General features: G+C 58.3%; 1 protein-coding gene and 1 long non-coding RNA gene across 11 annotated transcripts in view; one reads left to right on the forward strand and one right to left on the reverse strand.

Annotated features, from left to right (window-relative positions):
* Positions 1-208: 208 nt before the first annotated feature.
* On the reverse strand, positions 209-23,394 carry LOC103347889 (uncharacterized). Of its 9 annotated transcripts, XR_016236197.1 has the most exons (5): positions 22,997-23,322; positions 18,326-18,479; positions 17,329-17,472; positions 15,864-15,980; positions 209-2,009 (listed from the first exon to the last, which is right to left on the reverse strand). It is a non-coding gene; the product is annotated as an uncharacterized LOC103347889 (long non-coding RNA). The 9 variants fall into 9 exon arrangements; XR_016236199.1 differs by lacking the exon at positions 18,326-18,479 and having other exon boundaries at positions 22,997-23,329; XR_016236198.1 differs by lacking the exons at positions 18,326-18,479; positions 22,997-23,322 and adding an exon at positions 21,572-21,783.
* The window catches only part of CXXC5 (CXXC finger protein 5), a 28,998-nt gene continuing 25,785 nt past the window's right edge, over positions 20,579-23,791 (forward strand). The window contains exon 1 of one of the 2 annotated variants that reach the window (XM_051843436.3): positions 20,579-21,086. The gene's annotated coding sequence lies outside the window, so the exon portion shown is untranslated. Of the gene's footprint in view, positions 21,087-21,119; positions 21,250-23,791 lie in introns of those variants that run through there. The other variant, XM_051843437.3, reaches the window with a different exon arrangement.

Raw genomic sequence — 23,791 nt, forward strand, 5'->3', positions numbered from 1 at the left:
CAATTGCTCCTCTGGAGCTTGTACGTTCAAGAATGATTAATCTGTGTAATAAACTGATGACTACAGTCATTACGTATAATTTTGTGTGAATAGGCTTTTTGATTTTAAAGAACTTTGTCTAGTTAAGATTAGTGGTGGATTTTCCCCCACCCCTGAAATGTTTTTCATTTATACTGGTTGCATTTCAAAAATCATGAAACAATTCCAGTTTACATAGTAAAAAGGATATCTTGAGAGTAATTTTATTGAATGAGATAGAGGCATAAGCTTAAAAGCATTTTCATGAAACTTACATGTGCAGCATTCCAGGAACATGACTGTTAAATAAATAAGAAATTTGCTTTATTAGTGAAACTAAGCTGCATTTCACCAAAACCTTGTGACATTCCCTTGGTATATAGGAAATAAAACACAAAGGCATTGCAAATTTGTTAAGTTAGGCCTCTGATTGTAATTGTAAAAGAGCAGCATTGACCAGCCCTGGGAGCCTTGAGCACAGCTTTGTATTGGAGAGTCTATGTAATTACTTTGCACTGACATTTACAGATGTTCACTAAGTTTAAATTGTACTGTATGTGGCTTTTTGAAGTCTCCCCTTGGCTCTAGTAAAATGTAGTTTGAAACTTGTAAACAACTGTGTTTGCCAGCAACATCATTCGTGTGAACTAGGACAGTTACCTTTTTTTTCCTTTTTCTTCCTGATCTCATTGTAAACCAAGCCAGCCTGAAGGCCATGGCTGATGCTCTTCAGCCATCAGTTTCTTTCAAATGCATCTTAACACTCTTGCGCAAAAATTGAGGAATAAATGTCCACTGCTTTTCGTTTTAAACTTGTTCACTTCGTCTCATCTCTCAGTGTCACAGCTACTCCATCTGAGAACTCACCTGTGATACAACCGAATGTCTCCTAATGTTATGCATTTTAACTGCTGCCTGCTTACAAGCATTTTAAGAATGCTTATTAGCATCCTTTATATTGTAGAAAATGTTTAGCTGTTAAAATTTTTAACCGTTAAAGTGTCATAGAGAAAGTAGATAGAATTGAGAACTGAAAATCACCCTGTATTCTCAGTGTCACAGACGGGTGGGGGGGTGGAATTTATCAGTCGTTGGCTTGCTGTTTACCATACTACTGACTGAGTCAGTTGCATAGATCATGAAAGCACGTTCTTTATTTAACTCTCATCTTAGCAGCCAGCTTATTACCATCTTCTAGGTTAGACTGGCTGGAGCTGGGCTGGTCCGAAGCCAGGAGCTTCTTCTGGGTCTTATGTGGGGGCAGGAGCCCAAACACTTGGATCATCCTCCGCTGCCTTCCCAGGCACAATAGTAGGGAGCTGGATTGGAAGTGGAACAGCCCAGACTCATTCCGGCACTTGCGTGGGATGCCTGTGTCACAGTTGGTGGATTTAACCACTGTGCTGCAGCACCAGCTCCTTTCAGGAGCTTTCTTATTTTTGTGCTAATAAAAGCCTTTTTCCTGGTTTACTGGTGTTAGATGAAAGAGTGTGATTGGTCACAAACTATATATGCCCTTGCTTGCAGTTTGGTCTTGCTCATTTGGGTCTGAAGCACGTTTGGTCCAGCTGTGTACTTGTGTGTTTGCCAGAGTGAAGGTTTTGTGAAGGAGGCCACCTTTCCCACTCGTAAAAGGAGCATCACTCAGGGTGGGTCTCCCCTGAGGTCACGTTACTGTTTATGGTAGTTCTCTGGCTTTGCCATATGTACAAGTTAGTCTGTAGCAACCTTGGTTACCTTGGCAAGGTGATGATTATGAGAGAATGTCACATGTGTGACTTCCCTTTTGTGTGCTGCTTAATCCTAGCTTGAAGTACTTCATCAAATTATATAGTTGGAATAGTCTCTTTTGGTACAGACTGAAGTCTTCAGGTAGTGGCATGCTGTCATTGGCCAGTGGTCACAGGTAGCATCGTCCTATCAGTTTCTGCACTTTGGCTAGTACAAAGACTTGAACAGAGGGCTGTAGGATTGGGGAGGGACAGGAGGGTCTGTAAAGAGAAAAGATGATGGTCAGAAAGAGGGGCCCTTTCTACCGACCTGGCATAGAGGCCTTTCCCACGTCCCCCTGCTGCAATATCCCATTCCTCTTTGCCTCTATGAGTTATTTTGAGCCCTAGGTAGATTGTCAGAAGAAATGGGTTATTTCTAAATTACAGCCTATAAGTTGGGCCTTGTCTGCAATTCATTTGAAGCTTTGGCTTTGTCTCCATGACACCCCTTAACACCTAGTGGTAGGGTTGCAGTGGAACCATCTTCTATTCCGTTCTTTCCAATTAGGAATAACATCTTTATTATGGCTGCAACAAAGTGTCACTAGCTTAAGGACTAATCTCCTTTTGATTCCTTTTTTCCCCTTTGCAAAACACTATTTCAAATGATGGATTATTTTGGTGTATTTGTTTTTTGTTTTAAAAGATTTATTTATTTTTTTGAAAGTCAAAGTTAGAGAAGGAGAGCCAGAGAGAGAAAGACGTCTTCCATCCGCTGATTGACTCCCCATTTGGCTGCAATGGCCAGAGCTGCGCTGATCCAGAGCCAGGAGCCAGGAGCTTCCAGGTCTCCCATGTGGGTACAGGGGCCCAAGGAGTTGGGCCATCTTCCACTGCTTTTCCAGGCCACAGCAGAGAGCTGAATTGGAAGTGGAGCAGCCAGGACTCGAACTGTCACCCATATGGGATGCTGGCACTGCAGGTGGTGGTGTTACCCACTAAGCCACAGCTCCAACCCCAGAAAATTTTTAATATGAAAATTCCTGAAGGTAGCAAAATATTGAAGTATACATCCAAGAAGAGAAAATAGACTTCCTTTGAGTCACTCCAGAGCCTGGTCCTTGTTTAATTTTCTCTTTATGTTGTGCATGCATTTAGATGAAAAGTGGCTTTCAGTTCTCTGTACCCTACAGAAGTCTTCCTTAAAAGTTTTTTCCTGTTGCTGTACCTGTAGCCAAGGCTGGTGTAAGTGGTTAGTACTCAGTCCTATTATGACCCTGAGTATTCCAGACAGTTCTCTCACTGTTGCTATATTTCACCTTAGTGTAAGTAGGAAAATTCAAAGGTTGAGACGAACTAACGCCTTTGAGGCTGAGTGTGTAATGCAGTTATCAGCTGGCTTTGCTGTGGCTCAGTGAATTCTGGTATAATTGAGGTAGAATGTAAGTTTTTAAATTTAATTAGTTTGAAAGGCAGAGACCGACATCTTCCATCTGCTGGTTCACTCCCTGAATGCCAGGAGCCAGAACTCCATCCAGATCCACCACGAGCGAACTCACTGCTGCATCCCAGGGTGCACATTGGCAAGAAAGTGGAATGGAGAGCAGAGCCAGGCCTTAAACCTGGGCACTCGGGTACAGGGCACAGGTGTCCCTGTGACACCCGTCACCCCTGTGCCAAACACCAACCCTTAAGAATCAGACATTTGGGGCCCGAGCTGTGGCATAACGGGTGAAGAAGCCCCAGGCTGCAGCACCGGCATCCCATATGGATGCCAGGTCAAGTCCCGGCTGCTCCACTTAGATCCAGCTCTCTGCTATGGCCTGGGAAAGCAGTGGAGGATGGCCCAAGTCCTTGGGCCCCTGCACCCACATGGGAGACCTGGAGGAAGCTCCAGGCTCCTGGCTTCGGATCAGCCTAGCTCTGGCCATTGCAGCCATCTGGGGAGTGAGCCAGTGGATGGAAGGCCAACTGTATCTCTCACTCTTTATGTCTCTCTGTAACTGCATTTCAAATGAATAAATAAATCTTAAAAAAGAATTCAGACATTTTTGTTAAAGGTGATTGCTGTTCATCTTTGATTCATTCTGAAAGCTTTTCTGGTCAGAAGTACTGCAGTATGCCTTGTACCAGATGTAATAGTACATGAATATTTTATTGCCAAACTAATTTAATAGTTTTCTTCAGTTAAGTGGTTTGCTTGTTTTTAACTTCATATTTGAATTGTGACATGGTAGAAAGCTTCCTCCTGGGCTGGGGCACCTGATTGCACTGCATTGTACTCTGAGTGGGTGGTCACTTTTGTAAAAGCCAGGGAGCAGCCATTGAAGTCCCCAGGCTAGGCTCCTTGTGACTGGCATGGAGGGGACTGTTCATCGAGCATTGTGTTCCATTTCAGACTGCTGGGGACAACGGCGAGGCTGGCAGTTGCCATTTTCCCTGATGTACTCTCCCTGTCCTGAATGACGTGTTCTCAGGGTTCTTCTCTTTGAACTTTTAAGTACTTAAAAATCTTAACTTAAAATGCTCTAAATTGTAGGGCCTCTAGAGAGCAGGAGTGAGTGTGAGAGGGTTTAGTTTTATTGACCCCAAGACTAGCTACTTTCCAAATGGAAATGTTGACCTGGAAGACTAGAGAGCCTGGGGCCGAAAACACACCAGAGTCAGACAAGAGAGGAATACTTCCAGGTTGCACCACGGCCCCCAGCCCTGCTCTTCCTGTCCCCAGGCCTCCATCCTCAGGGCTAAGGGGCCATGTCCTGGTTGCCTTGAGTAGGTGGGCAAGCAAGTGAGGCTGGGCTAGTCAGGCAAACCCATTGTTGGGTTTGAAGTTTGCCATAGAAAATAAAGTAGCTTTGGATGCTCCATAATTATCAGAACCTTGTAGAAACACCTAAAAATGCAATCTGACATTCGGCTTCCAGAGCCAGCACTGTCTTAGAGGTGAGAAGTGTGTGTTTGTGGGTAGTTGGCAAAAGCTAGGCTATCTGTCAGAGTATCTGCAGCTTTCCCTAGCTGGTTAAATAGACAATACTGATTTGGTCCATCTGGGGAATGATTCGCCTGCCAGTCAGCATCACTGTCCTCCTTAGAGATGTGGCTGCCTGCAAGGTTGTTGAGAGAAGCTGCCCTTAATTTAGGTGGCACTGAAGGCTTCCAGTCACCTGCTGCAATGTGACAGCAGGAATGAGGTATCAGGATGGTCATCCCAGTTCATCAGCCCTCTGCAAGAAGCAAGGTAAGAGCATAGCAAAGGGCAGGTTAGGGGGTAAGTGCTCTTTCCTGAGAGTAGGTTCAATGTGAAAGGTGCATAGAAGTTTCAGATTCATGGGGCACGGGGTGGGGGTGGGGTCCTCTATGATTTTTCCCTAGACACAGTGTATCCCTGTGCTAACAGCTCCCTGAATCAGGTGACAATTGGATGGGTTTATGTCTCATTGTCTACAGAGCGAAGAAAGGACTCTATAGAGTGTTTTGCCGGGGTGGGAAGTGTGGTCTGGTCTTTGGTGCCTGAGTAGATGCTGATGCATGAGTGACCAGCAGAGGGCAGTGGTGACCCACAGCTATAACAACCATGAGGTATGTGGTCAGTGAATCTGCATGGACAAACCTGAGGGGCTTTTGTTGGGGTGAGGAGGGTTCTTGTAGGATTGGCTTTGTTCCTTGTGTCCAGAACCAGATGAGCCTGTGCCTAGTTTTCAGGCTCTTAGCCCTACTCCAAGTGAGGGAGAAGCTTAGTGACTCGTATTCCAGCCCAAGGCCTACTAAGGAGTGTCAAGCTGTCTCCTGCTTCCTATTGCTCTTGTAACCAACAGACTGAGCAGGGTCCAGGCCAGGACTCTTATCGACCTGCCTGCAGGCTACATGAGGGCAGAGACCTCCTCGTTTTTTTTTTTTTTTTTTTTTTGAACATTTACTTTATTTGAAAGGGTTACAGAGAGAGATCCTTCATCCACTGGTTCACTCCCCAAATGGCCATAACGGCCAGGACGGGGCCTGACCGGAGCCAGGAGCTTTATCTGGCTCTCCCATGTGGGTGCAAGAGCCCAAGGACTTCTGCTGCTTTCCCAGGCGCACCAGCACGGAGCTGGATCAGAAGTGGAGCAATTGGGCATCAGCGGGTACCTATGTGGGATGCTGGCATCGCAGGCCACTATACCACAACGGCTGGCCCCCTGTTCATTCTTCCTATGAGCACAGAGGTCCCATCTACCTTCATCTCTCTGTTGTGCAGTTGCCTTTTCCCAGAGGCAGCAGGCCCTGTGCTGCCTGACTAGCCCAGCCTCACTTGCTTGCCCACCTACTCAAGGCAACCAGGACATGGCCCCTTAGCCCTGAGGATGGAGGCCTGGGGACAGGAAGAGCAGGGCTGGGGGCCGTGGTGCAACCTGGAAGTATTCCTCTCTTGTCTGACTCTGGTGTGTTTTGGGCCCCAGGCTCTCCAGTCTTCCAGGCCAACAACAGCTGTGAGCCTCCAGGGCCACCACCCGGAAGCCAGCTGCCTCTTCATGGGGAATTCTTTGAAATTCTAGGCTTGGCCATCTGGGTATGCAAATATCTCCAGATTCGCTGAGCCCACCAAGTGGCTACAACCCAGGCAGGGCTATGAAAATTTACCACCACTACCCCCAGCTGCCAAAAGGTGCCTCGGGGCTCTGAGGGCACCCAGGCTTTGCCTACTGATAGATTCTGGTAGAAGAAGGGCTTGGGTATTCCCCAAGTCCTGCTCTGGACCTAAGAAATAAGAAAGTCCCTGGAGGAAAAAGGGGAGCCTTGGTCTAGCCTTGGTCTAGCCTGGCTAGAAGGGTGGAAGCTACACACTGGAAAAACTGCTGAGCAGGCCCAGGCAATAGAGCTGGTGCTTAGGCAGCCCAGAGAGGGCCAGTGGCCTGGCCCCCACAATGCCTTGCTCTCCTCCAGGCCTCCCCTTGGGGCTGGTTATCTGGCTGCAGCAGGAGGAATGTGTGCTCTGAGTGGGGAAGGGGTGGTCAGGGTCAGGGCGGAAACCTGGGAATGTAGACTCCCTGCCTGCCGCTGTCCCTGTTGGAGGGAGAGAGCCATAGAGAATGTGGCTGACAGGCTCCAGGCGTGGGAGAGTGGCGGCCGGGCTCTGAGTGCGTGCAGGAGGGGGCTGTGCATGTGTTCAGGAGCTTGAGAGAGAGCGTTGTGAGCATGAGCATTCCTTAGTGTTTATGCATATGGGTGTGAGCCCAAGGCTGTGTGGCCTTTGAAGAACAGGAGTCAGATCTGGATTTGCATCACAGGCCCGTGGCTTTTTAATTGTATAATCTTCAGCAACTAATTTCTGTCCTTAGCTTTGATTTTCTCATCTAGAAGATGAGCACTTGGCCTTCAGCCTGGCCCATAGACAGTGTTTAATGGAAAATGGCCTTAGCAAAAAATTTCTAACAACTTTTTGAAAGGCAAAGTTAGAGGTCTTCCATCCACTGGTTCACTCCCCAGATGGCTGCAATGGCTGAGGCTGGGCCAGGCTGAAGCCAGGAGCCTGGAAGCCCCTTGGGGTTTCCAACATGGGTGTCGAGGCCCAGACACTGTGGCCATTTTCCGCTGTTTTCATTAGGGAGCTGGATGGGAAGTGGAGCAGATGGGACTTAGCCAGCCAGTACTCATGGGGTGCCTGTGTCACAGGCAGCGGCTTAACCCGCTGTGCCACAACACCAGCCCTGGCTGGATCAGATTAAAGGGGTGTGGCTCTGGGTACTTACGGGGTTCAGGGAAGTAGGTGTAGACAGTGGGATGGCTTTCTTGGGTTTCTGTACAGGTTTTAAATCTCCTTCTCGGGGCAGAAACAGCTTACTGGGATGCACTGTCAGCCTCTTTACAGCCCACCAGCTCACCCACCTGTACTTGGCAAGGATGAGAGTGCCCACAAACGGGAAGGCAGATGGGCAGGCAAGCCCAGGCAACCTGTATGTCCTACCTAGCATCTGTCCTTCTGCTGTTGGGCTAATGGGGGTTTGCAGGGGAGTAGGAATGGGGAATCCAGCTGCCTCTGGAGGGATAGAGTAGTCGGGCAGACCTCCCTCAGCTTTTTCCAGGTGTTGCCCGAGGAGGGAGAGGGAATGACTGGGTGATCATGGGAGAGCATCCTTGCGCTCTCTGTCCTAAGTCAGCCGGCCCCATGCCTGTCCTTCCTAGTCAAGGAATGCCTCTGCGTGTGGGGAGGTGCCTTGGGTCACTGGGCAGGATTTAGGATGGCCAGAGAGGTTAGGGGATTAACCAAGATCACAACTGAAGTTTAGGGGGAGCTCCCTGGCCACCAGGGATTCCTGGAATCCCCTGGGTGGGCCCTGCCCTGAGTTGCAGGAAGTGAGGGCTAGAGCCCAGCTGGCCTGGCGCTGGAGCCCCGGAGTGGTCTGTATGGGTGCTGAAGGACTGACACACTGGCCCTGCTCCCGGGGACGTGCACTGCTGGGAGTGGGGGTGGGGAGAGGAGACTGCTGGGATCTGGAGCCAACCCTGCTTCCTGCTTTGAATTTGGAATGGGGAGAAATTTTCTGGGAATTCTGTGACTGATGCCTTGGTTTCTCTAGGAGGAAATGGGAGGGGAGAGAATGTGACTAGAGACTGCCCCTGGGGAGCTCACTTGGGAGGCTCTGGGGCCCTGCGTAACTGGGTGGGTGACCGTTGTCTTTGTGAGTGGCAGGAAAGGGGGCCAGTGTGCACTAGCTGAGTTGCACCTGGTGAGAGACGGTGGTTTCCTCTCCGTGGGCCCACAGCCTGAGCCTGAGCACAGCCTGCTGCCCCTGTGGGGGTTGGGGGTTCCGGGTGGGTGTGGCTGTGTGCTGGAGGAAGTGAGACCAGAAAGCACACAAGCAGCGGAGTGAATTGTGTTGTTTCCCAGGTGTGTGTGGTCACAGTACTAATTTTGCTGCTGAGGTGAAGCAGGTTCTTGGGGAGGAATGGACCGGCCTGGAGAGAGTGATGCTAAGCAGTCATTGCAGAAGTACTGATGGGACTTCTATTAGTAGTGACCCACGGCCCTGGGTGGCGCGTGCTGGCCGTGTTCCTGGGCACCTGTCCTGCAGGAGCTCCCGAGGTCCTGCCGGCACACCGTGAGTTGATGCTGCTCTGCCCTGGCACGGTGTGTGTTTACTGTGCCATGTTGCAAGGGGGAGTCGGTTGTGTTCCTTTGGGCTCCCTCAGTTCCTGGAGTGCAGCTTGTTGTGTGCTGTATTGGGGCTGTTGATCCATCGTGTTGCCAGTGTGCAGCACCACTTAGTGTTGAAGAGTGAGGCGGTGAGGATGTGCTGTGACTCCCTGCTGGTGTGTGGTTGAGACCAGCTAGCCCAGTGCCTGACTCATGAGTGTCTGGTGTGGAGTCCTGTTGCCGCGGGGTTGTGATAGTGTGGCTGATTTTAAGTCCAGGTGTCGTGCTGAGTGCAACCCTGTTGCGTGTCCATACAGGCCAGATGTGTGACCCTGTTGTGTGGTGACTTGGGTCAGAGACCGTGGTGGTGCGGTGTAACTGACCCACTGGTGTTTCCCGATACAGACTGTCCGAGTGACCCCGCCGTGCCGCTGTGCCCCTTTGCTGGGCTGTGTGTTTTTTGACCTCAGCCATGGGTGCCCCCACCCCGGCTGCCCCGCCGCCCCTCCCCCGCGCCGTCCGCCCTCGCCCGCACGGCGATCGATCGCCATTGATTGTCCCTGACGAGCTGCTCCACTTTCCAGCCAATGTCAGGAGGGGGGATCTCCGCCGCCCTGGCGGTGTCATTTCCACACACTCCCTGGGCTGCCGCCAGCACAGGCGTCACCAAGAGCCGGCCTGGATCGCCCGGAGCGCGGACCGGACCGCCCGCCCTGCGCGAGAGCCCCCGACGGCGCGGCCGGCGCGGCCCCCCTCCCCCGGGTGGGGTAGAAGTTTTCCCCACACGAGTTCCAGCAGGACCCAGCAGGAGGGGCGCTCTGTCGCAGCGCCTGTACGTCCGGGTGGGGGCGCGGGGCCGTTTCCGGCGGGCGGAGGCGCCAGCGGGCCAACTTTGCCGGCCCAAACAGATGCTAATGATTTTCCGGGAGGCGCCGGTTATCTCTGGCCCCAGCCGGCCGGTGTGCGGGGGCCCAGCCCGGCACAGACACCTCCTCCTCCTCTGCCCCCAGCCCAGGAGCCCAGGCAAATGACCACCTTGCTCCGGGTGGTTGGTGGGGGGCGCCAGCTGCCCCAGGTGGCCCGGGGAGCTGTGGCTGCGTGGGAATATTTGTTCCTTGTCCTGCTGGTCTGCTACTGCCTTCCCTCTGAGCAGCTCCCCAAAGCCCACTCCCTTGCCTGGAAACCGAGCTGCTTCGAAGCACAACCCAAGGTCATACGGACCCTCAGCTGAGCGAGTCCCCTTCGCTGGGAGCCACCCCCTCCGGGACCCGCATTCCCCAGCGTCCCCCGCCGGGGGGCCGGAGCCAGTTTCCAGACTCCCCGGTGGAAGTGCTGACGTGGCTCTGGGCAGCTGTCTGGGGCCGGGAAGCGGGGCAGATGTCACGCAGCCCAGGGGAGGAGGCGGCTCCGCGGGGAGGGCGGGCAGGGCCTCTGGCAGGGGGAACCGCCTCCTCCCCCTCGGGCCTGGCTCTGTCCGTCTGGAGCTGGGGCACAGACGCTGGGCCAGGCTGACCCGCCTCGAGTCTAGCTCCAGCTCCTCTGTGTGGCTGCTGACAAGTGCTGCAGCCTCTCTGAGCCTCTTCCCTCCACCTGCTTTGGCTGGGTGCGATCCTCAGGTGGAAGCTAAGGTGTGCAGAGCCCCCGGCCCAGCAAGCCGCCCGCCGCTGCAGCCCAATAAACGTCAGCTGTTATTACTGTTGTCTCTGCAAGTGGGAACTGGGTGTGTCCGCACGCCACACTGAATCCCGAGGGTGCCAGCTGGCTTCAGAGGTCGTTCGAGCCGGCCTCCCTGCCTCACTACCCCGGCTCTCCACATTTCTCATGCCTGTCTAGCCCTGTGCCTTCCCCTGCAGTGTCAGCTCCTCCTGACTGCCTGCTGCCAAGCTGCCCCCCTCCCCGCCTCTTATCCGTGTGGTTCCCTCCTATCTGGCGGCCACATTGGGTCCCTCGAGCAGCACAGCCCCCTGGGAACAGCAATCGATGGGGCGGAACAGCCTCCCTGACAGATGGACCCACGGAGGCTGGGCTGCTTCGCAGAGCTCCCTAGGAAACCGGAGACAGGAGCTGAGCCACCATGGCTGCCTCCTAAATAGAAATGGGAGGGGGCGGGGAGATGAGGACAAGGAGGAGGCAGCGCTCCCAGCCAGCCCCCCCCCAACCCTGGGCTGGGCTAGCCCTTCAGGGACGGGCCTGGGGGAGCTAGGCAGCCCCCACCATTCTCCCAGGGCCCAGAATCCTCGTGGGGAGGGCCCGTAGAGGTGGGATGTGTAAGACACCCTCCGTGGACAGGTGAAGAGCTCTGCCAAGCCCCCTGTGGTGGACAGGATAAGCCCAGAGGCGTGTGGGCGGGCGGGCAGGCAGCTCACCACATTGCTGAGGCCAGGGGGACCGTCTCTGCCTGTGGGTGCCAGGTGATGTGCTTTAGCGCCTACATGGGCGCTGGGGGCCAGCTGGGGAAGTTCCTCCCCGGCTTTACCTATGGTTTCTCCACCTCAGCACTGACATTTTGGGCCATGGGCTATTTTTCTTTGTCCTGTGCATTTTGTAGGTTGTTTGCCAGCATCTCTGTTCTCTGTCCCTGTTGGTCCCAGTAGCAGCAGTTGTGACAACCAACAACTGTTTCAAGACGTTGCCAAATGTCCCTGGGGAGGATTTCTAGTCCAGAACCACCAGTCTGACCCCAAGACCTCCAGGGGGCACCAGGGACCCTCTATAAAGAGGGGAGGGGACAGTAGGTCTTGCAAAACAGCCCCATCCCAGCTGTCTCAGCCCCAGGACAGGAGAGAGCTTGCCTGAGATGGCAGGGCTGTTGGCGTCACTGCTCAGCTGTGCCAGGCTTCGAGCCAACACCTCACTGCTGCGGCTACGAGTCCTGGGGGCGGGGGCACAGGCGCAGTCATGGGGGTGCTAGGCCTGCCTAGGTGGCCAGCCTTCCGCTCAGCCAGCATGGGTGGTCAGCCCTCTCCCTTCCCCTGGTGACCGAGGAATGTCTCTGCTGTCTCTCTCTGGGTCAGGGTGGGGCTGGCAGCCCTCAGAGCCAGTGTGGGGGCTACAGCCACGAGTAGGAGGGTTGTAGACACAGGGCCACCTGAGCACTGAGCTAACCACTGCCTGCTCCAGGAAGGGAGGCCCTGGGGGTTGGCTGAGTGGCACAGTGTCCCCAGCCCACCACCCTTGAGCCAGAGGATTCGGGACGGTTTCCTCTGGAGCCATTTTCTTCTCTTTCCCAGGCAAGCTCTCTGGTCTCACTGCTGGGAAGTCCCTCCCTCTGTCTAACCTACTTCCTTTCTTCTTCCAGCAGCAGCCCTGTCCTGGCTTGCATGCTTGGGCCCTGGCCGAAATGGCGCGCAGCATTGCAGGCTGGCTGGCCAGGGCGGGGAAGAGACCCGCACCCCAGGGTAAATCTCAGTCCAGTGAGGACGTGTGCCGGTGGAGGGACAAGGGTGCCCAAGTGGGCAAGGCTTGGGGATGGAACTGGTGCCGGATGACAGAAAGCCCAGGACACACCGACAGCACCAGCCTAGGGGTCCCGGGGTGTGGGGAGGAGGGGATAGCTAGGAGGCGGGCAGTGGCTTTGTAATCAGAGATGGGCCTGGCTGGCTAAGGCGGCAACTTGGGGCTGGGGTTTAAAATAGCGCCTCGGCCTGGCCAGGATCGGGTTCGGGTCACCCACAAGGCAGCGTGGCCACCACCATCCGGCTCGGGTTTCTTGCTTTCCCGATGGTTTGGCAGTGGAAGAGGGGGCTACCCTGGTACGTGGACCTGAGGAAAGGGATCCAGGAAGCAGCACCACAGCCTGCTGACCCGGCCCTGACCCGTCTCCCTTCTTCCTTGCCGTCCCCAGCGTGAGACAGACTCGCTCCTGCACGTCCTGACGCTCACTCCTCTAGTGAGTGTGTATTTAGCGCCAGCTGGGGACCGAGCCCTGCACAGAGCGTGGAGGGGGCAAGGCCCTCTCCCTCCAGGTTTCTCTGATGCTCCAGCCTCTTGATGGAGGTTCTCAGCATGAGGAGTCGGGGGCAGAAACGCCGCCGTGGCTGCAGCGGGGAGAGGAGAGTGCTCTCCAGAGACATGACTGTCCTAGAACTTTCCCGGGGTTCCCTGAAGGGAGTGGCCAAACAGATGGCCTGGCACCCCTGTGGTCACCCTCTCCAACAGCAGGCTTGGGTCAGCGAATGCAGTCCGGTGATTGTCCTGTGTCCAGAGAGCCCAGGCTGCCCGAGGAGTAGGGAGACAGCCCAGAGTATCCCCTCTCATTTCTCAGCAAAGGGACTGGTGGTTGTGGCCCTGCCTCTCCCAGTACGCTGTTGGAAAGAGAGGAGAGCCGCTTCCCACGATGCAAGAATTCTGACCGTAGTCCCTTAGACTAGACAGGGCTGGCATCTCTGGACCTCTGGGGGGCCTGGCGGGTAGGAGTTCTCCCCAGCCCTGGACCCGAGTGGGGGTGGCAGGTGACACCACCTACCTCTTGCGGAAGCAAAGGCCAGCCCTCCTGACAGAGCTCACATCTATATTTTTAAAAAAATCGCCTGTGTATCTTACTGATTTCTCAACAGCCCCTGATTGAAGCATGCCCAGTTCAGCCGGGCCATAAGTAACTTCTTATATTTCCTCGGGAATCATTTCACTGAGGATCTCTTCTGAATCTGCAGTCGCGATTAAAAGTTGCTCTTGTTTTTTCTCCTCTCTGGACCCCCAGATGCCTCCCGAGAGAGAAAGTGGGCGCACCATCCATCCCCCTCTGCTAGCTGGGGGCAGGAGGGAGCCCAGCCTGCCTGCGGTAGTACGGGGGGGGGGGGGGCAGCAGCGTGACACTGGGAGAGCCGCTCAGTGCCCCCTCGCCACTCTCCCCTCACACCCGCCCCAGCTTAGAGATCTGAAGGTTGTGCTTGAGAGCACAGAAGCGGTGCAGGCCCGGCCCTGCGAAGACCTGGTTCACGGGACGGGGGCAGAGGGCTTCCTCCACGTGGTGTCCCCACAGAGGCACCAGGGCGCAGGGCAGGAAGGATGCTGAGGCCCTAACCAAGCCTCTGCCCACTCGGGGCAGCTTCCTGGTGCCGCCCTGCAGGTGGAGTGGGGGGGGGGGCTGTCTGCTCTCTCCTCCCCGGAGAATAGGGCTGATGGGGTTGGGCCTGGACTCCCTGAGAGGCAAAGGTTGGCCGTCCCGGGAGGCTGCAGGGCAGGGTAGGCAGCTCTGGAAGTTTCTGCGATCCCCCCAGAAAGCCGGGTCGGTGCTGGAAGGATTTGCCCAGGTGCTAGGACCTCCGGCTCTGACCCCTGACCTTTGACTTCTGGCCTGGAGGTGGGGCCCAGGGGACGCAGTGGCGGCCCTGGGAGTTAACGATTTACAAGAGGCCCCTTCCTGAGGCCTCCCTCCTCCCAGGCCCGGGGGCAACCGGTGACTGCCCAGGCGGCGGGGCGAGACACAGAACCAGTCCCACCAGTTCAAAGAGCAGTTCCCGCCCCGCCTGAGCCTGAGCACCCCACTCTCAGCAGGGCACACGGAGGAGGGGGTGGTGGACCGGCCCCCTGGTCTGGGGAGAGGCTGGGCAGGCTTTAGAAGGGGCTGGGGCCAGATTTCTGAGCAGAGGCTGACCCCTCACTTCCAGCCTGCCCACACCCCACACACAGCCTGCAGGCCCCGTGGGCCCCTGCCCAGGTGCCCTCCCCTCCCCCAGCAGTGCTCACCCCTCCCTCTTCCTGAGCCCAGGGGCCAAGGAGCCACAGCTTTGGCCTCCCGCCGCGTCCCCCCAGTGGGACACACATATGTGTGCCTGGAGAAGCCAAGGGCTATGCCGCCCCCACGCCGCCCCCGTACCCGCTGGATTCCTTGTCGCTGGGCCCGGGTGAGCGGCATGTGGAGGGAGAGAGTTGGCCTGGATTCTGCTCTCTCCCAGCCCTTTTGTTCTGGGCCTGGAGGCCCCCTTCTGCCCCTTCCTCTCCCCCTGTTTACGCAGGTCAAGGCCGGCCAGGGAGCAGCAAACTGGCTTCTCCTGCGCCTTCTCCCTTTGCTCCCCCCCGCCCGCCGTGGCCCCGAGTGGGCGAGGCAGAGACCCAAGGTCCAGTGTTGAGTGTGTGAGGCCCGACACCCCACACACCTCCGCCCACGCTGCTACCCCTCTGCCTGCCAGCGGGTTGTGGCCGAGGTCGCGGTGCAGGGCAACCCCACTGAAGACCACGCTGCTCCTGCCCCTTGCTCGCGTCCTTTGTGACACAGCTGAAGGGACTGGGCCCCAAGAGGGGTGGGCCAGGCGGGCCCAGGCCAGGCGGACTGCTGAAGACCCCGACGCCTGCACTCCCAGCCATGCGGCCGATTCCAGGCACTGGGTGTTTAATCAACGACAGACATTAGCTGATAAACAGTGGTGGGCACTGCCTTGGACAACGCCTGCTTTTGCCGTTTTGTAATCTCCAGCAGGCGCTGTAGCCGAGGATTAGGTAAGCACACGCACAGCCAGCGCCCAGGAGGCATGGCGCGGGCACACAGCAAGTGCTCAGAGCTGTTGGCTACAGTCCTCGTTCCTGCGCCCCCTTAGAGCCAAGCTTCAGGCCTGAGGCATGCGGGGTGGGGGTGGGGGTGGGGCCCTCCCTCACCCTCGAATCATCTTTATGGGTGGTGTAGTGGGGGGGGGAGGGGGAAGGGGAGACAGGTGAGCACATGAAAGCTATTTCTGTGCAGTGTGGTCACTGTGGCCACAGGAGGGGACAGATGAGGGGCCCCCAGCAGGCCACAGTGTGTGCACCCAGCAAAGGGAGCTCAGGAGGCAGTGGGCGGGCCTGCCGCGCGTGTGCCTATACTTGGATATGCCCCAGTGGGTTACCTTGTTCTGATCTGCACAAAGGCTACGTGTGGCCCCAGCTCGGGCTGGGAGTGGCAGTCCCAGAAGGTCCCCATGTTCTAGGGCTTCAGTGAGTTCACAGGCAAGCCAGATGGAGGCCCGTGAAAGGTCAGCAGTGGGCGGTGTCCGCAAGGCCGCAGCTGCGGGAAGGCGGAGCGCAGGGCAGTGAGCCTCAGGCCGTACCTGTGTGTGAGACTCCACACCTGGACAGCAAACCTCCTTGTACTTGGAGAACAATCTGGGTGCCGATCTCACTTCACTGTCCTCATCCGAAAGATGGAGAGGAGAGTGCTCCTGGGGCTGATGGAAAGATTAAATGAGGGGCCTGCACTGTGGCGTAGCGGGTTAAGCCACCAGCATCCCATATGGGCCCCGCTTTGTGTCCCGGCTGCTCCGCTTCTGATCCAGCTCTCTGCTGTGGCTGAGAAAGCAGCAGAGGATGGCCCAAGTGCTTGGGCCCCTGCACCCACGTGGGAGACCGAGTAAAGCTCCCTGATCCTGCCTTCATCCAGGTTGTTGTGGCCATTTGGAGAGTGAACCAGAAGTGGGAGATCTCTCTTCTCTTTCTCCTGTTCTTCTTATTTTTTTTTAAAAGATTTATTTATTTGAAAGTCAGAGTTACAGAGAGGCAGAGAGAGAGAGAGAGAGAGAGAGAGAGAGAGAGAGAGATCTATACACTGGCTCCCCAGATGGCCACAAATCGGAGCTGCGGCTATCCAAAGCCAGGAGCCGGGGGTTTCTTCTGGGTCTCCCACTCAGGTGCAGGGGCCCAAGCACTTGGGCCACCTTCCACTGCTTTCCCAGGCCATAGCAGAGAGCTGGATCAGAAGTGGAGTAGCCGGGATAAGAACCCGCACCCATATGGCATGCTGGCACTGCAGGTGTCAGCTTTACCTGATACACCACAGTGCCAACCCCTCTCCCCTTCTCTTGGGACTCTGCCTTTCAAATAAGTAAGATGAAGTGAGATAGTACACTGTGACTGTGGCGCGTACTGCCCTGCTTGGGGTAAGAGCTGCCTGGATGGCTGGCTGGCAGGGAGACTCCGCAGGATTCAGGGAGTGCGATCTGCGGCCTGGACTGCCTCGCCCCTCCCTGGAAGGCAGGGCAGGGGATGCTGCGCTCCTCCATCCCCAACAGGTGTTGGTGACTTAAGGAACTCACTTGCTGACTGATTGGTCGAAAGAACTCAGAAGGAGGTTCTCCAACAAAACAACACTTAAATATTCCTTTCTGGGGGCGGGCGCTTTGGTTAAGCTTCCACCTGCAGCACCGACATCCTACATGGGCTCTGGTTCAAGTCCTGGCTGCCACACTTCCTATCCAGCTCTCTGCTATGGCCTGGGAAAGCAGTGGAGGATGGCCCAAGTGTTTGGGCCCCTGCACCCGCGTGGGAGACCTGAAAGAAACTCCTAGCTCCGGATCGGCTCAGCTTCAGCCATTGCGGCCATCTGGAGAGTGAACCAGCAGATGGAAGACCTTCAGTATCTCTCCCTCTCTCTGTAACTTTGCCTCTCCAATAAATAAATCTTTAAAAAAAAAAAATCCTTTTTGGCGGTTGAGAGAAGGGCGTGGTGGTGACCATGGTTACCGCCGAGGGTGGTGCCCCCCCGCCCCGCCCCATCCTTCCTGCTCATCCCTCACTCACTGTCACACTTCATCTGAGATGGAGAGTCCTCTGTGGGTGGCTGCATGTGACACTGCCCGTCTTTGTGGACAGCTCTGCCCCTGTTCTCTCTGGTTCCCGTCTGCGTGGGAAAGGTGAGGGCCTGGGTCTCTGCGGAGTTCTTAGCTGCAAGGAGAAGGGGAAGACAGTCAGACCCCCCCCAGTGCGCTGGGCTGGGCGCACATCAGCACCACCCTCTGCAGACCCCTCCCTGTGCGCTGGGCTGGGCGCACATCAGCACCACCCTCTGCAGACCCCCCCCCCCCGTGCGCTGGGCTGGGCGCACATCAGCACCACCCTCTGCAGACCCCCCCCCAGTGCGCTGGGCTGGGCGCACATCAGCACCACCCTCTGCAGACCCCCCCCCCATGCGCTGGGCTGGGCGCACATCAGCACCACCCTCTGCAGACCCCCCCCGCAGTGCGCTGGGCTGGGCGCACATCAGCACCACCCTCTGCAGACCCCCCCCCATGCGCTGGGCTGGGCGCACATCAGCACCACCCTCTGCAGACCCCCCCCCATGCGCTGGGCTGGGCGCACATCAGCACCACCCTCTGCAGACTCCCCCCCTAGTGCGCTGGGCTGGGCGCACATCAGCACCACCCTCTGCAGACCCCCCCCCAGTGCGCTGGGCTGGGCGCACATCAGCACCACCCTCTGCAGACCACCCCCCCCCCCCGCCCCGTGCACTGGGCTGGGCGCACATCAGCACCACCCTCTGCATGGGGAAGCCATTACCACTCTGGCTCAGCCCTCCACCACTTCCCGGCTGCAGCCCCTCGCCCTCCTGCGGTGGCAGTAGGGTGAGTCAGTGTTAGCAGGAGAGGCAGGTGGAGGTGGGCTGGGGCAACTGCACCTGGGATCCTGCCTCCCCCATCTGTGCCCTGACGTGTGGGGCTGAGGCTATGAGGGATGACCATTTGGGGGTGCTCACTGTCTCAAAACCATGTTTCCACCGCAAACATCTGCTTTCACTCACCCGGCAAGTCCATCTGAAATGGCTTGGAAGGAGGTGAAATGGGCCGATTCTGTGGCGCAGTGGGTTAAACTGCCACCTACAGTGCCAGCATGCATATGAGCGCCAGTTCGAGTCCTGGCTGCCCCACTTCCCGTCCAGCTCCCTGCTGATGCTCCTGGGAAAGCAGAAAAAGATGGTCCAAGTGGTTAGGTCCTACCATCCACTTGGGAGACCCAGATGAAGTCCAGACTCTTGGCTTCGGCCTAGTCCAGCACCAGCCGTTGCAGCCATTTGGGGAATAAACCAACAGATAGAAGATCTCTCTCTCTCTTTGTAACGCTGCCTGCCTTTTTTTTTTTTTTTTTTTTTTTTTGACAGGCAGAGTGGACAGTGAGAGAGACAGAGACAGAGAGAAAGGTCTTCCTTTTGCCGTTGGTTCACCCTCCAGTGGCCGCCGCGGCTGGCACATTGCGGCCGGCACACTGTGCTGATCCGATGACAGGAGCCAGGTGCTTCTCCTGGTCTCCCATGGGGTGCAGGGCCCAAGGACTTGGGCCACCCTCCACTGCACTCCCTGGCCACAGCAGAGAGCTGGCCTGGAAGAGGGGCAACCGGGATAGAATCTGGTGCCCCGACCAGGACTAGAACCTGGTGTGCCGGCGCCGCAAGGCGGAGGATTAGCCTAGTGAGCTGCGGCGCCGGCCATGCTGCCTTTCAAATAAAAAAAGTGAAAAGAGTTATGGGGGGGGGTCTTTTATCTGCTGGTTCATTCCCCAAATGGCCACACCAGTCAGGGCCATGCCAGGCCAAAGCCAGGATCCAAGAACTTCAACTGGGTCTCCCACGTGGGTGCAGGGGTCCAAGCGCTTGAGCCATCTTCCACTGCTTTCCCAGGAACATTAGCAAGGAACCAGATTGGAAGTGGAGCAGCCAGGATTTGAACTGGTGTCCATATGGGATGCCGGCATTGCAGGTGGTGGCTTAACCCATTACACCACAAGGCTGGCCCCTGTAACTCTGACTTTCAAATAAATAAATCTAAAGAAAGAAAAAGGCGAAACACCTGCCCAAGGAGCCATTCCTTGACCCAGCTGGTCAGGGAGGACACTTCTAGCATCAGTGCAAAGAAGGAACTGGCTGGAGGGGGTGCCCAAATTATCTGGGAGGGGCTACTCCTGTGGCCTGGGATGCCAGGAATGAGAGAGGCAACAGTTTTCAGATGGGTTCTGCCCTTTGACACTCCATAACCCCCTGCCTCCGGGCTGAGTCAAGACCCCCAGGAGGGTGGGCACGGCCACTTCCCTGGAACCCCAGGCCCGACAGCCATGCCTGGGAGACAGCCAGGCCGCCGCACACACGGACGATGGGAGGAAGCAGCGAGGTGGGAGACGGTTTCGCTTCTCCCACTGAGCAGCCTGTGGTGCAGTTAACTCCCTGCTCTCTGAACTCCAGCTGGTCTCAGAAGGTAAGGCTGAACCCTGGGCTCCTCCCCCTCCCCAGGGGTCTAGGGGCAGCACCTCTGCACAAACCCCGGGTGCAGGGATTTCGGAGAATGGGAGAAGACTTGCACTTTGGGATGACATGAGCCTGGGGGCTCGCTCTGTGGCTGCTTGCGAGGAAGCCCTCTGAGGCAGTGGGCAGCCCAGGTTGGGCAGATGGAGGGGCCTGCTGGGTCCACACCTCTAGCCAGTGTCTGTTGGGCACCGCTCTGTCCCAGGGACTGTTGCAAGCTCTCGACTTGGGTCAGTCTCAGGGCCCCACAGTGCAGTCCCCTTAGCCTCAGGACCCCGGGCCTGAGTAGGAAACAGGATCAGTTTCCTCATCTGTGAAATGGGGACAGGAATCTCTGCTCCCTTGTTGCCCAAGCCCGGGGTCTTTGAGCTCCCCAGCCCTGAGGTGCGAGGCCGGATGAGCGCTCTCCCTCCCGAGGCTTGTCGCTTCTCACTCCTCTGAACGCAGGGGGCAAAGGGACGGTGCTTTTTTTTTTTTTTTAGGAAGTTGCAGGGTGGGGGTAGGTGAAGTAGGGCTCACGGGGCGCTGCGCCTGGGTCGGCGACGTCAGGGAGCGGGGAGCTAGAGACGCAGCGACTGCGGCTCCGGCCTCAATGCCTGGCGGCATCCAAGTGACCAGAGCAGCGCTGGGAGGGAGGCGGCGGGAGGAGGGAGGGGAGCCGAGGTGGAAGGGGGGGAGGAGGAGGAGGCAGCGGCGAGTCCGGTCCGGGTTTTGCCGGCAGCCCCCGGGCAGCGTTCAGAGCTCCTGCCCGGGCGGGCGCGCGGCGGCGGCGGCGGCGGCGGCGGCAGAGGCGGCGGAGCCTGAGCGGGGATGTAGAGGCGGCGGCACTGGCGGCGGCGGCGGCGAGAGCAGGCTCCCCAGCCGAGCGAGAAGAGCGGCCGAGCCTCGCCCCCGAAGCCGGCCCCGCGTCCCAGCCCCTGCCCAGCCCGCGCCCAGCCATGCGCGCCGCCTGCTGAGTCCGGGCGCCGCACGCTGAGCCCTCCGCCCGCCGCGCCGCGCTCCGCTCGGGGGTGATTAGTTGCTTTTTGTTGTTTTTTAATTTGGGCCGCGGGGAGGGGGAGGAGGGGCAGGTGCTGCAGGCTCCCCCCCCTCCCCGCCTCGGGCCAGCCGCGGCGGCGCGAGTCCGGCTCCGGACCCGGGCACGGCGGGCGGCTGAGCGGAGCGCACCGCGGCGGCGGTGCCCAGAGCGGAGCGCAGCTCCCCGCCCCGCCCCTCCCCCTCGGCCTCGCGGCGACGGCGGCGGTGGCGGCTTGGACGACTCGGAGAGCCGGTAGGTGTCGGGCCACAGCCCTCCCCCGACCCCCCCGAAGGCCGGCCCCCTCCCCTTCCCCGCCTCCCTCCCTCTCCTCCCCCGGGGCTCGGTGCGCGGTCGGGGCCGGAGTTCGCTGCAAGTCGGCGGAAAGTTTGGCGGCGCGGCTTCCCCCGAAGTTCAGGTGCGGAGAGCCGGGGACGGGGAAGGAGGGGTCCGCGTTTGGGAGGGGCGTGGGGCGCCCGCAGCTGGAGCCGCGGAGCCCCCGGAGCCCGGGAGACCTAGCGCCGGTGATCGCTCGGTGGCCGCTGCTATACCCAAGCCTCCCCGAGCCGCAGTGTGGTCGGTCGCAGATCACTGAGTTCAGACAAAAAGAGGGGTTTTAGGGTCGCGGACGGCGCGCTGGGCGCAGTGGAGTGGGGCCGGGGCCCTCCCAGCGGGGTCCCGCCCCCTCCCCAATGACTCGAGCTGGCCGGCGCAGGGGTGGCGGGCGCCGGGGGTCTCACCTCTCGGCGTTGGGCGGGCGCTCCGCCTGCGGGGGCGGCTGGTTGGCGATCTCGGGTGCGCACTGCCCGCCTGGGACCCCATTCGCAGCCCAGGGTTTGGGGGGGCCACGGCAACTGCTCTGCGCGCCCTACACCACGCGTCGCCGAGCCTCCCCCTCCACTTGGAAGAGGCGGCGGCCACTTCTGCATTTCCCCTCCGGCTGCTCGCCCCCGCTGCCCGCGGGGTGCCTGGCGGGCTGATCAAGTTTGACCTTTTTTTTTTTTCCGTCAAAGTAGCACCCCCGCCGTCCCGGTGCCCTGCAGCCGCTCCCGCCCTCCCCAGCCCCGGAGGCGGCGCTCGGCCGTGTCCGAGCCCCGCGTGCGCCAGGCTGCGGGCCCCGGCCGGGGAGGCTGGGCGGGGGTGTCGCTCCAGCTGCGGAGCTGGGGTGGGGGGGCGGGCGTCTCCGGAGCCCCACGCTCGCCCTGAAGTTCGGCCCGAACCCCCGCCTCTCCGCTTCCCCGGAGCGAGGGGCTGGACGGCAGCGAGAGGAATGTGTTAATTTTCTGACCGGGGGAAGTTGTCCTCGCCCGGAATGGGCCGTTTTCCGGCGGGGAACGCGGGGTGCGCCTGGCTTTGTTTATTTATAGGGTCGACGAAAAGTGAGAGACCCCGGGTTTTAAATGGGGGCCAACTCCGGGACCTGTCAGAAGAGCTGAAACGCCCAATGAGGGAGCCTAATCTTTTTTTTTTTTTTCGCCTCCCGGGAATCGGAAGGGGGACAAGGAGGCACCCGGGAATCGGGGGTTCTTAGTGATTCGTCGGGAAAGACCTGCGCCCGGGGTTTGCAGGTTTTGGTGGCCGCGCCCTGTTTTGGTCCCTGGACCCTGGGTGGTCCGAGTCGCGTCTGCGGAGAGGGGCGCCGGCGGGCCAGCCTCCGGGTCCCCTCCTTGGCCTGCGCCGAGGGCGCTGCCTGGAGCCCTGGGTCTGCGGCGGGCCCAGCGCCGCCCCCGCCCCCCCCGCCCCGCGTTCGCGCAGGAAGCGCTGGGGAGGGGGCGTGTGTGATCGCTCGGCCCTCGCCCCCGCCGGAGCCGCCCCAGGGCCGCCGGCAAACAGAGTCCCTTTCAAGTTTTCCGCTGGGGCCGCCTGGCGGGGGCTGCGAGCGCGGTCGCTGCGGACTTGTTTGGAGCGCGATTTGAACGCCCGGCGCCACCTCAGCTGCCCCAGCCCCGCGGGGGTGGGGGCGCCCGTTCGTGCCATTGGGAGCATTTAAATTAAGACGTTTGGGGGAGGGGGGCTACTGGCTTTAAGCTTGACCTGATCCCTCGCCCGAAAGACGCCGGTACCCTGGGCTCCCACCGCCCCTGAAACCCAGGAAATGGGACGCCCAGCCCCATGCAATCCCCTTTTTGAGAGCGTGCGGGCAGGCTCAGGCCAGCGCTACCTACCCGTGACTGCGGAGTGTTGATTTAGCAGTTTCCCTAGATGAGAGTGGAGCTGGAGCTGGGAGGGGGGGTGGCCCGCTCTGCAGCTGTCACCCCCCTCCCAGAACGGAAATTGTCATCTCTCCTTGGGGAGGAGAGGGGGTGAGGGTTTGAATTTTGCTCTGGGAAGAGGTTGGAAGAGCACGGAGGAGGCTGGCCTCTGAGTGCCCTGTCTGCCTGGGAGCTTGCTGGGAGCCCCCACCCTGGCGGAGAGGCCCCTCTGCCTGTGCTCCCGGCGGTGGGGGGGGGGGGGGGCTCGAGGTTCCTCTGCAGAGGACAGACCCTTGGCTGCCTAGCTGTCTCTCAGTGCCTTATTTATGTGTGTGTTTGGGCCGGGCTGTTCCCCCACACACACCCTGCTCAGCAGGTGACCCTGGCCTGGGCCTCCTATCTCTCCGGGCGACAGAGCCTGTTGACTTACCCGAGGCCAGCGGCCTCGTCTTTATCACGTGAGGCCTGGAATGTCCACTTGGCTGGGCCGGGCTGGGCTGGGCTGGGCCGGGCTGGGCTGGGTGGGGGAAGGGGCGGGGAGGATTCTCCATCCAGGGCTGGATCCGGAGAGGCCTATGTTGCAAGGTTCCCGCTGAGACCCTCCACTCTGGCTGCCTTTTTTCCAGCCTTGACTTGCCTCGTACCCATTTGGCAAGTGTGAAACTGAGGTCCCCAGGAGTGCAGGGGTGAGATTGCTCCTCGCTAAAAACCTAAGGCTTTGGGAATTCAGGACCCCACCTTGGCTAGGACCCCACCTAGCTATGTACG

This window comes from Oryctolagus cuniculus, chromosome 6, assembly GCF_051225735.1.
Source record: "Oryctolagus cuniculus isolate XC-2025 breed Fujian yellow rabbit chromosome 6, ASM5122573v1, whole genome shotgun sequence".
Classification (NCBI taxonomy): Eukaryota; Metazoa; Chordata; class Mammalia; order Lagomorpha; family Leporidae; genus Oryctolagus; species Oryctolagus cuniculus.